Below are 13,840 nucleotides of genomic sequence, written 5' to 3'. Positions count from 1 at the left end.
CGAGCTTCTCTAAAAACGACCAGGTGCGTTCACTTTTCTGTTTCTCTATAATTTCATGCAGTTAGTTGCTATAGGGAAACCAAAAAAGTTACTGTTTTTTGCGTGGGACGTGTGACAGTAGCTGTTATTTACAGTCGTTAGCAATAATTACGTGATCCTTCCTTCAAAATATTTAGTTTAATTAGCTTATGCTTATGAACATCCAAGCCCAACGAGGAAGTGAGCAACCATGAAATGGTTTTCATAATTATACCTGCACGTATACAGAGGGAATGTAATATTTTATTCCAATACAAAACATTGAATAACAATACAACAGAGGATTGTTTTTGTACATCACATTATTTTTATTGTAAGAAAAAAAAAAGCTGTAGCAGTTGACTCAGCTCCTCATACAGAAAACGCTAGCAAGTGGTAGCAGATATATGTCACATATATTTGTTGTGCACATTCCAGCTATTAGTGAGTGCATTATGTAAGTGTTAGATTGGTGTATGTCGGTCTGGCTGTGCAAACGCCAAACCAGCCTAAAACTGTATCTTTGCAAACATAAATGAAAACAGTCCGAGCTCATCAATGTAAAAAAAAAAAATCGGTTTCCTGAACACAATGAAAATTCTTAACTAATGTATTTACTATGAAAATCAAACTAGTTAATTAGTTAAAAGCTAGTTTTTATGTGCATTAACATCATTGTATGTTTATGACCAACCCCTTCTCTTATGCAGGAACCAGGCTGCCAACGCAACCACGCAGAGCAACTGCCTTTTCAAGGGCGCTGCGCTTGCGTTGGTGTGCAAGCGTAGAAGAGTGGAGCTCCAGTTAATGTGTCGTGCTGCACTGTAGTTGTGGCACTATTTTGGCTAAAACCTCAATGTCTTTTCTGACATCCTAACAGCTCAAACATCACTACTAAAGGCATTTTGTATACATCTGCCTTCATAGGCACCTTGCTGCTTAAGTCTGTATTTTTCATCCAGGTTTCTTTTCTTAACCCATATTTAATAAAGCCGTCTGTATCACTGAATTATTTCTGGTCAATCGAAGTGTCAATCTCTGAAACAATAAATTAAAATTATCCTCGTCTTTTTGTGTTCTGATAGGATTGCAAAAAGAGCGTGGACTGTGATCCTACAAACACAATCAGTAGTACTACTGACAAAGCTATTCTAGAATAAAACACCATCCGTGTTCTGGACAGTAGACTAGCAGTGTTCTAGACAGTAGCATACCGTCGTGTGTGGCCACCGGACGGTATGCAGTGGTAAATCCTTACAGAATTTACGCTGTTTGAGCTCCAGTTCTAACTTCAGCTCAAGATGAATTATGAAGGCCGGAACCATGAATTTGTTCCATTCGATGCGGATGACAGTTGGCTTCCATGGGGCTTGCAGAAGTTCAGTAATTGACCCAGGAACAAAGCGTGTCTTGTGGGATCCCACAACAGGCCAAATGGAGATGCAGACAGTCACAATGGCGTTGCTGAAAAATACAGTATAGAGCGCATTACTACCATGAGTTCAACAAAGTTGAGATCAACCATTACAATTATGATATATTTCTTGATGTACACTTGCTCATGCAAACGTAGCTTCAACATTCCACTAAATACTAAAGTGCTGCATTACAAATTGTGGGCAGTAACAAAGCTCACGTCTCAACCGTAACACATTACGAGCAACTCATGACTTCGCACATCATAATAATAACTATGCTCTTCAAAACAATAATACATGACTGTTGAAAAGGAATGAGTTTGATTTCATTATGGGATAGCTGTTTCATGCTTGCGGTTTTAAATAACACGGCGTGCATTTCACCATTTTATCAATGTGGCCTGACAAAACATCAATATTATTAGTGATAAGTATGAAAAATAACCACAGACTAACTACCGGGCAGATCAGTCAAGTACTTCCGCAGCACCTAGGTTCTTTAGGGGAAGCGATATGGTGCATTTCCAACAGGCAGGCACCGTATCTATGGATGCTTTAACGTCAGTCACATTCCTTACCGTGCAACACGGACGTTGATTTTTTTCCATCAGCTGGTCCTTCCAAGGCCCACATCCTGCAGCAGAATGTCAAAAATGATATGTATACAGGGCACGCTAAGTTCAGTGCAGCTACGCAACTGAAATAGACATAGCTCAACTAAAAAAAAAAAAAAAAAAAAAAAAAACGTAGCCGTTGCGTGAACTTGAAAGCACTGTTTATGGAACGTTAAGACGAAAAAAACACTAATGCTGGCAATGAACTACTGACAAGTGAATTTTCGGACGAATAAAAGATTGCGTAGCGTATATTTGAAGTGAAGCAGCACTGGAAATACAGGCACCAGTGCTGGTTCATTGACGATATGTGCTACAATTTGAACAAACCGACTAACCACCCCGGCTTCTAAAATAAAGTACAGGACTGAAAAACGTTTGTTTCCTTAAAACTGCCGGAGCTACGCACTCAACCATATGCATTTTGCCACATGTATGCTACAACTGCTTCTTCTCTACTGAAAGATTTTTTACGCGGTACTGGAATGATCATCGGACACAGGCGCGGAGCGGTGCCTTTTGCATTTATATTTAAAGAGCTGAACCGATAACAGATTGTCGCGCCGAATATCCCACAAGCTCCAAAGCAAAAAAAAAAAAAAAAAAATAACGTCTCGCGCAATCGTATGTTGCCTCGAATAGTATGCCTCGGGTGCTGATGCCCGCAGCATGAGCAACTGGAGCCAGTCATGCTTGGATACATCGGACACGTTTTATTGATAGCGCGGCGGCAACTTCACCAAACTCGCAACAGCGTAATGTGGTTCCGTGCATGAACTGCTCACTCACCCTTACTTTTTGTCCTGTTGATGCTTTCAGAAAGCTTTCAGCAGCACTTGGTCTTGAAGGTAAACAAAGCTGCCCATCGGCCGTTCCATGCGTTGCCTCCTTCGAAGTCAATCCGGCTCGGTCACAGTACACACACGGACAATATCATCCATGATAACTACGATTAACAACTGCAACGTGAACCACAAATTAAGCACAAGGAAAGAATGAGCGGCAGACAAATGCGGGCGCAAATTTTCTTGTTTCTCAGCCATGCGCTGTGCTCAGCTGCTGGGGAGCGATCGTTGCCAGACCTCAAACACAGCTCCCGCTTGATCTATCAGTCTAACGCTAACAGTGGCAGCGCTGCCGAGCTAAATTTGTGCATTGCGCCGTGTTGTCATTTTATAACGAAGCCAAATTAACGGAAACACATATCTGTATTAAATAATTGGGCTTTTGCTAAGCGCATTTAAGAATAGCCTCGATATCAGACGCTTTTCTCGGTCGGTGCACTTCACTCGAGTGAAGGGCGCATTTTCAAGGCGTTCCTTGGCGGAGGAAAAGTGAAGTAGTGTTCATGAAACGCAATGGCGCCTTGAGTGAAGGAACGCTCGTCGCCTCGACTTGGCTGAGTCGAGGAGAAGCGCTGAGTGAAGGCGCGTTTAAGAATACGGGGGTAAGGCTTCTAGTTCCTTTCTTTCACGAGCTTCCGCGGTGTTCTCAGCCCCGCTCCGCCTATATGTTATCAGCAGGACTGATCAGTCTTGAGCGCTCGATGATCAGAAAAGAACAGAACTGTAACGAGTGCATCTGCGTTTTATTTCGCCCCTTTTTTGTGATAATTACGCATGAATACGGCTCCGTACATAGCCCTAGGCTAGCTTGGTGTATTTTTTCGTTCCAAGATTAACTTTATAGGGGTGAGTCAGCCGAACTTTGACGCCTTTTTCGTTGTTCTACCTGCGCTAGAAGGCCTCAGATAGTCTAATTTGCGAGATGAAAGTAGTTAGATACCCAGATCCCACGACCCCAAAATCGATCTGAACACGTCAAAGAATACCTTGTCTTTAAAGCAGCAGCTGGAAGACAGCACACAGACGGCGAGAACTAGAGACAACGAAGCGCTTCGCTGTGTCCTGTTCATGCCCTTTGCGTTTCTTCTTTGCTCTGTTTTATTTTCCTGAAACTTCAATTCGCGTGGGTAAAAGGGAAATCGCCAGACGCAGATTCATTCCCCCGAAAATACGTGGGAGCACTCATTTATCCCCAGAACGCGGCTGCGCGTCATCGGATATGTTAGTGTCGTAGCAAAGCAGCGACTGTACGTGCATGGATGTGTGTTTGATTTTGTAGGTGCTGTTGGTATACAAACAAGCCTAATCTTACATTTCTGTCGGCAGTTGTCCGCCTAATGTGCCACTGACTACAAGGTGCATACGTCCAACTACAACACATAGGCCGAGCTTCTTGTGTCTTGAAATAAGCTTAAAAACATGCGCGACACTTCCCTCCTAACTACATGAGAATGTGTGTCCCTCTCAAATGATTAATTGCGACGGGTATCCTACTGTGCAGCCGTGACTGCGGAGAGCGTACACAGGGTTAAGCAAACTAGGCAGGCGAAGCGCGAGCGGGAAGAGCCGTATCCGCGCTGCGGCACCGTGCACGCTCTCGCTATCCTGAGCTGTTTACACCGAGGGCGCTAACCTGTTCCTTCTTATAAATGTCATGGCTGTGCACAGCCGTATTCAGACAAACATGGAAAAAAATCGTGAATAAAGCTAAAAGAACAAAAAAATTATGGGTAAAAGCAGTCTATGCTTGCATATTGTTTCTTCCTCATTATATTCGGTATCCTTTATTTTTACGGTTTTCGCACATGCATACGTAAGCTAACTTGAATGGCCACCTCAATGCATGCCCAGCGCATAAACGACACGTAAGTTTCCCAAATTCCCTCAACTTTTCTCTTCTGTTGTTTTTGGTAAAAATTATGACGCCAGAAAAGAAGGCCACCGAAGGGCCAGCTATCCCAGCAACATAAAAAATAAGCCCTTGCGAATGATAAGCGCGAAGAAAGAAAGAAGGGGGTCAAACAAGTGTCGACGCTAAAGAAGACAAGCTAGACGTACAGGTGCCCACAAAATAACTCGGAACGCCGGACCGGTGGCCTTTCGCCGGCGGAGCGCGCCAGTGAAAAAGTAGTGCCAGGGTTTGCGCATGCGCGGTCTCCCTAGCAAGCTCGCCTCGCTCCCCAGTGCATCTAAATAGTTGTTGCCTTGCTACAAAGGAATATCGTTGGGTGCCTTTTGGCGTTGTCACAGGGGGCTGTGCGGATTCGGTCTCTAAAACGCTGTGTGCACGCGTGTGCACGCGATGGAGCATAAGCTTCGCTGTGCGTGCGCGTTACTGGGCATCGGTGCATTTTAAAACGAAACGCTTAACTGGCTCATTAGTCGCGGAATGTGACCATCGTGGCCAACGCTTGCGGTAGCAAAAATCAGAAAGCGGCATACTACACCTCTACCGTTCAATAAAGCATGTAAAAGTGAATTAATTAAGCACCCAGTAGCTAAAAGTAATTGAGAGTAATTAAAGAGTCCCAAAGACTAATTAAATGTAATTAGGGTATTTACCAAGACCAGAACACGGACATCATACGACACCTCTATTAAAGCGTGCTAAAGTGAATCACTAAGTAACCAAGAATAATTACGATAAATTAAAAGTAATTAAGGGTTGCGAACAGTAATAGAGACTCCTTAAAATCAGATCCAGGCTCCGTGTTAAGATTGTTCACGTCAAATTAAGACTAATTAAGAGCTTCAAACAGCAGTTACATACTAATTAGAATCAATTAAAGACTCCGTAACATCAAGTAAGAAAGCAAGACGCCGAATTACGACCAAATAGTAGTTATTCAATTAATTAACCTACGTAAGCAAACAATCGTAAATGAAGTGACGTCAACGCATTAAAGCTTTCGCCGTAAAAGTGGTCTTAGCAATCGATATAAGACCCCAATGAACGTTTTTTTTTTTTTTTTTTGTTAAACATTCAACTCACACAGCTGAACACCCCCTTGATTAGCAACGTATCACACACTGAACGAAAAATTGAATGTTCGCGCCAACCAACGCAGACACGCGATCAAATGTTAGAGTACTCCCGACTAAAACTGCAGCGAAGCGGCCAGATTTCGTAAATAAATAGCGCACAATATATATGCTATGTTCATTGTGACTGCGAAGCATTGAAGAGACCTTTGTTATAGTGCCGCATGCATAAAATTAATTCCTGTGCATGAAATTGGCGTGTTGGAATACGCCATTTGATGTCATTTTGATAACATTTATTACTACACGCAGTCATCCTTGTTGAAGGAGCCGTCGCGTTCTGTCAAAGTACTAAAAGTTCTGTTCTTTTTTTTTTTTTATGCGGCTCGGAATATAATTGCACAAGGACTAAAATACATTGCGCAACACGATAATCCGGTTGAAAAGTGCGCTATACAGTGCTACAGGCGAGCCGTGGCGCTCGCCCACATGAAAGATAAGCTATGAATTATAGTTTCTTTAGGTGAAATAATTGACTCAGATATGCAAGACATTAGGTATAACTAAAAGTTACAAACGCTCATGAATTCCATTTATGCAAGCCATCCAGAAAGCATGACTATCTCTCAGAATGAATGCAGATTCCGACGAGAATACACCACAAGGATTGCGCGTGCGTTTAGAGATTACGCTGAATAGCCCGCGAGCACGCTGTAGCCTACAGCCCCCCCCCCCCCCCCCCCCCCCTCTCCCCCCAGATGTGTTGTCGCAGCGCTAAGAGGGACCAACCGCAAGTTTTTTGGCGCAAGGCAACGCCAATCTAGATGCACTAGGGAGCGAGGCTTGCTTGCTAGGGATGCCGCGCACGCGCAGACCAAGGCTGTATTTTGCCGCGGGTGTGCTTCGCCGACGAGCAGCCACCGGTCTGGCGTTCCGAGTTATTTTGTGGGCACCTGTACATAGTGGTTAAAATGATTCGATAACAAAAATCTTTCTTATATCTCTATATCCTGCCTCTTTCTGTCTCTCTTTCATGCTCATTATTCACTCATTTTGTATCTTACTCGTGCCGTATTTCACGTGAAATTACGTTGATCTTGGGTTGTTTATCATCGACATTGATTGACCTATCCTTTTTCAGTGTTTGACACTCAGTAATTCGCCCATGGCCTCTGTTTTCTTGTTGCTCTGTTGCGCTACCGCGAGGCATAGGGACTATCAGCCGTCAGTGTTTACGGTTTTTCAAAACACACGGCCAAAGCTGGGGCAACGCACTAGCGTGGCCGTCAGCTCTCCGCTCTCCCTGCTTCACCGAGCCAGCTCTCCTCCGTCCCAAACACTTTGCGCCAGCTGGCGGAGAGCGCGGAAGTTGGATGGCACTTGGTGGCGGTACAGCAGAGGGCAACCGCGATACAGACACTCACATCACACCCAGTTTACAGCTAATTATACTCGTTTTTAATTATATTCTTAGTTTCTGACTATTGATATATGTCCTCCGCATGGAGAGGTATCATTTCATACCATTTTCATGTTCGTGTGATATTTAAAGTAACCTAAGCGACCTTTTGTTCGGGAGGTGATTAGAAGATACCTAGATCTCAGATATGTCAAATCCGTTTGCAGTCAACTAAGAAGACCTCCTTTTCAAAACAATATCAAAGCCAGAAAGAAAAAGTGTCAGAAGAATAAAATATGACGTAATCAAGCGTAGCTTACCCTACACTCCGCGTCAAAGAGCGCGACATATCAGCAACCCGCAATTGTCCAATCATAGCAGACACTACAATAATATCTGGACAGTCGCTACATGGAAAACAAGTAAAAAAAAAAGGACATTGCACACGGCCTACAGAAAAACGCATCACTACAGGTACGACGCGTAAGTTAGGGACATTACATTCCCATAAAAGAAAAGATTTGTGCAAGTTCCCATAAGCATGCACAAACCCGGAATCTGAACACATCAATTTACGATCGCGATCCGAATGTCACTACCTAAAAAAAAAAGTCACAAATTAGTCTGACAATGTCTGTTTGGCCAAGTATGACTAGAGATCGAGATCCTTGAATACGGAGTTAGAACTGCTATCCATTCGCTTCAAGCGGCTGCGGAAGGTATCGCGCTGCCACTAGTATTGCGAGCACTCGTTGAGCACATGTTACGCAGATGCACCCATGTTGTTACGGTGGATAGAAGCAGCGGACAGCGCCAGCTGCTCCTATCCACGCGCGGACTTCTCGGCAGGGCCACTAGATAGCGCAGCGATTACAGAAAGAAGCGCGAGAGAGGAGCCCGGTTGCCGCATCACGCGTTTCTCAGCATTCGCACGCACTGGCACGCCATGCATTTCGCAGGCCACGCACAGGCTTCACGGCGGCGGCTCTTGAGGCGCCGAGTGTTCTTAGGGAAGCGCGAAAGAGGAGTCCCGCTGTAGCACGCGCCTGATACATAACTAGTTTCGACGCTGGCTATGCATTGTGTCGTTATATTGATTTATTGCTAACGCATTGCTCTCAACAGTCATCATGAGATGGGTTCTGCCGGTTTTTGTTTCCTCCCAGTATTCGCAAAACATTGTCTAGTGCAACTAAATGACTGTTTCATAGCGGTGGTTTATCCGGCTTCCTGCAGTAGAGTGAGGTGGCCATGTTCGGCTGATTTTAGCCGACCAGTTGTAGAAAGAAAAAACAAAAAGTCAATCGAAAAACAATACTGAGATCTTTTGACATGTGTGGAGTTTTCAGAATAAGATTGGCGAAATTGGAGAAATTGATGGCACCGGTTCTAGCAGATGTTTATATCAGATATTTATTTTCTTGCTGTGGTAGACATGATATTTTGCCATGACACTGACGCTAGAACCAACGTTATCGCGATATGGTATGGACGTTCTGTGGTATCCGTACGGTAGAAACGTTTGATGTTTGTGTTTCTAGAACAACTTTTGAGAACGCGATATCAGCGTTGTCAGTAAGCATGACGTTTCACTGCTTCGTCTTCTCGATAGAGGCGCTTCTGCTTTCCGAAAAGGCATGAATAATGTGAGAACGCGAAGCCACTTGGCTCACATCAGAATGCCAAGGTGTCACGGCCATGCCACGCCGCTCAAAAACAGCCGTATACTGGAAGAAATCGTTCGTTTCGCGTTTGTGCATGCAAAAGAGCTGGCGTACTCACATTAGGTGCCCGTCAAAAATCCTAGCTGGTCATAATGCTTGCGAAGCCCTCTAGCATAGTTCAAACTGGGATGACGGTTTCTGCTTTTAACGCTCAATTTACGTTAGTAGATGCGTTTTGTGTGTAGCCAACCGGGCAGTTATTATGGTCAAACTTTCACCTGATATTTTTCTCTTCTTCTCCATCACTTTATCTTTGTATCTCCCCTTTATCCTTCGCAGCTGCAGTGGATAGAAAAAAGTAAATGGGTTATGGCTGACATTTTCGTTCGTAATGCAATCAGAATTCTTTGGAAACTTTACCCATTTTGCTGTATGTTTGTATATAACCTTTTTCATGCCACAACTTGTGCCACTGGGACTGTACGCAAAAAGGCAACAATTCTGACCCCTGGGTATGTGCAACTAGGTATGTGCCTGGGTGTTTGCCAATTCTTGGTAAATAATTTACAAAAAAAATAAGAAAAAAAAACGTTCCAGGAGGAACTATCTCAGAATGACTGTCGACGGTAATGCGATTAGCATTGACGCAATGTAGTGACACAGCGTATTGCTACCGACGAAACGCGTCATGTATGGGTGTTTCCTGTGGACACATGTGCACATACGTAGGTACCCAAGTTAGTGTCTACGAAGTTCATTGAAGAACTGCAACATCCAGTGGCGCATACCCAGTGACCCAAGTTGGGGTGAAAGAGGTTCATTGAAGTACGCCACATGCTCAATGGCAAATAAAAAAAAAGTTTTTCTGTATATAAAGTGCCGCGCGACTAGTCGCACGACACTTCAACTGCATTTGCGGGCTTCTTTCAGGCTTGGAAGAACTTTATGTAGTACGTATAGAACAACAGAAAGATGGATTGAGAATTTTTCATGACGGCCTACAGTATTCTGACTGACAATTTCGCTCTAACTATAATATTTGAGGAGTTAATTATTAGTAATAACTACTTATGAAGTTGGGCAAAACATAAATAGTCTGACTTGCTACAAGCGACGGCAAACAACATTACCTTGCTTCTGTTCAGTTACCGTGCACTGCTAGCATATTTTTAAAATTTGACAGAAGTTACGTGGGACACACTGTATTATAACGGTTGTTTATTAACTGCAATTTTAAAATGAGAGCAATATAAATTATGGTGAAGGTTATCGTTAGCATTCGAGTTTCCAGATTGGAAGCATCTAGTGATGTGTGTAATTGATGATTTACGTTAAATAAAATTTTCATTACTGAACTTCGGTGGTTCAAGAAAATGAGTAATTTGAAACCCGTCCTCAAAATTATCTCTCAGCGAAGAAATTTTCAATAAACAAGCTCCTGTAGCAGCTACCTCAACAAATACTTCATATTGTAAGGCTCTCTGAAAACGATAATGGCGGCTTAGCGGCTATGGTGTTCCGCTGCTAAGCACGAAGTCGCGGGATAAAATCCCTGCTGCGTCGGCCGCATTTCAATGGGGGCGAACTGCAAAAACCCTCGTGTCTTATGCATTATGGGCACGTTAAATATGCCCTGGTGGTCAAAACTAGTCCGGGGTCACCCACTACGGTGCGCCTCATAATCAAATCATGGTTCTGGTACATAAAACCCGAAAATTCAGAAAAACAGTGGTTATGACGTGAATATCACCGCCCTGCAATTCATCACGCTGGCACCATCACAACTCGCACGGCCCCGTCAGAAAGTGCTTTGCTGATTGGTTGGTTGGTAAAAACTTTCATTGAGCCTTCTGCAGATTGATGATACGGGCTCAGGTCTCCCACATTGGGACGTCCAGGCCTTGCCTAGTCGCCACTTCGCAGGCCTGCTGGATGGCCCAGATTTAGTCGGCGAGCTTGGAGCTGTGCAGGGCATCGGCCCACCTCACCGAGAGAACATCGGGATTAACGCCTTTAGTCTTTCCCTTACATTCCCAGAGAATGTGTTTTAGTGAAGCAATTTCTATACCGCAGACCTTGCAGGTGCTATGATAGATCTCAGGGTAGAATCTATGATACGCTAGCGGGTTTGGATAAGTGTCAGTCTGTAGCTGCTGCCAGGTGGCAGCTTGGGCTCTGCATAATTTGTTGTTAGGCGGAGTGAAGCTTCGTCGCCCCAGATAGAAAGCCTTAGTTATTTCATTGCAGCTCGTGAGCTTGTCCTTGTCTGCGTCAACCGCGAGGGCTGTTCCGTAACGGTCAATTGTGTCGTGTGCAGCGGAGTGTGCCGTCTCGTTAAAGTTGGTAAGTTTAGGACAGACTGCGCCCATGTGGGCGGGGAACCAGATTACCGTGATCTGGGTTTCCCGAGCTTGAGTTGTGCTTTGGAGAATCCGGAAAGCTTGCAGCGAAATTCTTCCCTTGGCGTAATTTCGGACTCCTGTGCGCGAGTCGCTCAGGATAACTTGGGTTTCTATGTCACCCATAGCAAGGGCACTGGCCACTTCCTCCACCGTTTCGGGTTGTTTGGTCTTGATACTGGCTGTGCGCGTAGATTTACCGTCGGTGTTGACGACTGCCGCTGCGAATCATCGGCCATCCGGGTAGCGAGCTGCGTCTGTTAATCTTGCCTCTTTGTCGTCGTGATATTTCCGTAGCAGTGTTATGGCCCTGGCCTTTCTGCGTCCCTGGTTGTAAGATGGATGCATGTTCCTTGGTATCCGGGCTACTTGGATCTTCTCTCGTATCTCTCTTGGCATATCTAGTTTGTCGCCGTCTTGACAGTGGTACGTGATGTTTAGCGTTTTCAGAATGTGTCTTCCTGTGCCAGTAGTGGTGAGTCTTTCGAGCTGCGAGATCCTCTCTGCTTCTGCCACCTCATATAGGGTATTGTGTAACCCAAGCTGTAGTAATGTCTTGGTGCTGGTGGCTTAGGGCAGTCCGAGTACAATCTTTTGTACCCTACGAATAATTATATTCATCTGATTCCTCTCGTATCTGTACCAGTTGAGCATAGCTGCCACTTATGCAATGCGGCACTTGACGAAGGAGTGCATCAGCCTGATGAGGCTGTCTTCCCTCATGCTACTCCTCTTGTGAGTGACTCGTTTAAGGAGGCTGACTGTGTTTGTAGACTTACGCACAGGTTTTTTTAACGATCTGTCTGTTAACCCCGTTTTTTTCAATCAGCATGCCAAGGATTCGAATGTGATCGACAATGGGGATAATGCCTCCGTTACTCGTGCTGAGCTTGATTTCTTCACACTCCCTCTCTCTGGCGCAACCCTTGGGTGGTCTCCCCTTGAGCGTGGGTCGATATAGTAATAATTGTGATTTCTTTGGTGAGCATCTAAGCCCGGTGTCAGCCATATGTTCCTCCACTATGTCGATAGCTTCCTGCAGTGCTGTCTTGATCTGTCCGTCGCTGCCACAAACGGACAAGATTGTGATGTCGTCTGCATAGACTGTATGAGTGATGTTTTTCACTTCTTGTAATTTCTTAGCAAGACCAATGATGATTAAGTTAAAAAGCATCGGTGAGATGACCGAGCCCTGCGGGGTTCCTTGGCTGCCAAGCTCCTGTTCTACGCAGGTTATGTCCCCTGCAACCAGAAGCGCACTTCTTCTCGTGAGAAAATCTCTGATATAGTTGTATGTTTTTCCGCCAAGGTTGAGTCCGGCGACTTCTTTGAGGATCGCCGAGTGTGTGACCTTGTCGAAAGCTTTTTCCAGATCGAGACCCAGGATCGCCTTGGTATTACGTGTCTTGTCATCAAGCACCTGATGCTTAAGCTGCATCATCGCATCCTGTGTCGAGAAGTGTGCCCGAAAACCAATGATAGTAGTTATCCCCTGTCGATTCAAGGTGGTTGTTGACTCTGTTTAGGACTGCGTGCTCTATCATTTTACCCACGCACGACGTATTATCTAGGTTGGGGGCCTTGCCTGACTTGGGGATCAGTACCATCTTGGCCATCTGCCATTGTACCGGTAGCCGTCCTTCCCTCCATATGTCTATGATGTACTCGGTTAGCTTGTCAAGTGAATCATCATCCAGGTTTCTGAGTATCTTATTTGTAACTGCGTCGAGCCCCGGTGCCGACCGTCTGTTTAGGTCGTGTAGTGCGGCCCGAATCTCTTCTTTACTGAATTCGGTGTCCAGTGTCGGGTTGGCTTCCACGTAGTAGTCCCCGTGTGTGTCGGTTGGACCCAGCGGCAGGTACTTGTTGACCAGTTTCTTTACAACTTCTTGTTCGCCATGTTTCTTGGTTTCTGCAGGACGACGACGAAGTTTCGTGCTTGGTTGGTGGTTTCTTCTGGTGCTGAAGCTTTCCTCTATTTAGGTGCTTTTAGTGCATCAGTAACAAGCAACGAGGTTTGTGCTGAACCCTGAAGACTCCTACTCTGCGGGGAGATCCTCCCTGCAGAGTAGGAGTCTTCAGGGTTCAGCACAAACCTCGTTGCTTGTTACTGATGCACTAAAAGCACCTAAATAGAGGAAAGGAGATCCTCCCCGCAGAGCTTGTCATGAAAGAGATGGTCTTGAACTCATCTGCATGGCGACCTACACAGACCACCCGCGGCTCGGAATAGGCTCAGTTCTTCAGTAGGATCAGACGCTGCTAATTCTGAGCTTTCTGACTCAAGATCGGAAGATTCTGATGCTTTCATACCTACCAAGCATCGCCGTCCGAAACGGACGTGTGCGGTATCGTCCTCAAGCGAAGCGACCATAATATACAACAGCATCGTGACTACGACAGTAGCTTTCATGCCCGTCGACTGCAACGGTAAGCCTGAATGCTATTTCCCGACAGAAATTTCATGATTTCTTCTTCAAGCTTGCCCTGGACTAATCCAT

General features: G+C 45.0%; 1 long non-coding RNA gene across 1 annotated transcript; it reads right to left on the bottom strand.

Moving 5' to 3' along the window:
• Positions 1 to 341: 341 nt before the first annotated feature.
• On the bottom strand, positions 342 to 3,449 carry LOC125940461 (uncharacterized). Its single transcript, XR_007463680.1, has 3 exons — positions 2,840 to 3,449; positions 2,015 to 2,070; positions 342 to 1,482 (listed from the first exon to the last, which is right to left on the bottom strand). It is a non-coding gene; the product is annotated as an uncharacterized LOC125940461 (long non-coding RNA).
• Positions 3,450 to 13,840: the final 10,391 nt, after the last annotated feature.

Source organism: Dermacentor silvarum, chromosome 1 (genome assembly GCF_013339745.2).
Source record: "Dermacentor silvarum isolate Dsil-2018 chromosome 1, BIME_Dsil_1.4, whole genome shotgun sequence".
NCBI classification, from domain to species: Eukaryota; Metazoa; Arthropoda; class Arachnida; order Ixodida; family Ixodidae; genus Dermacentor; species Dermacentor silvarum.
This window is presented reverse-complemented; position numbering and strand designations above follow the sequence as displayed.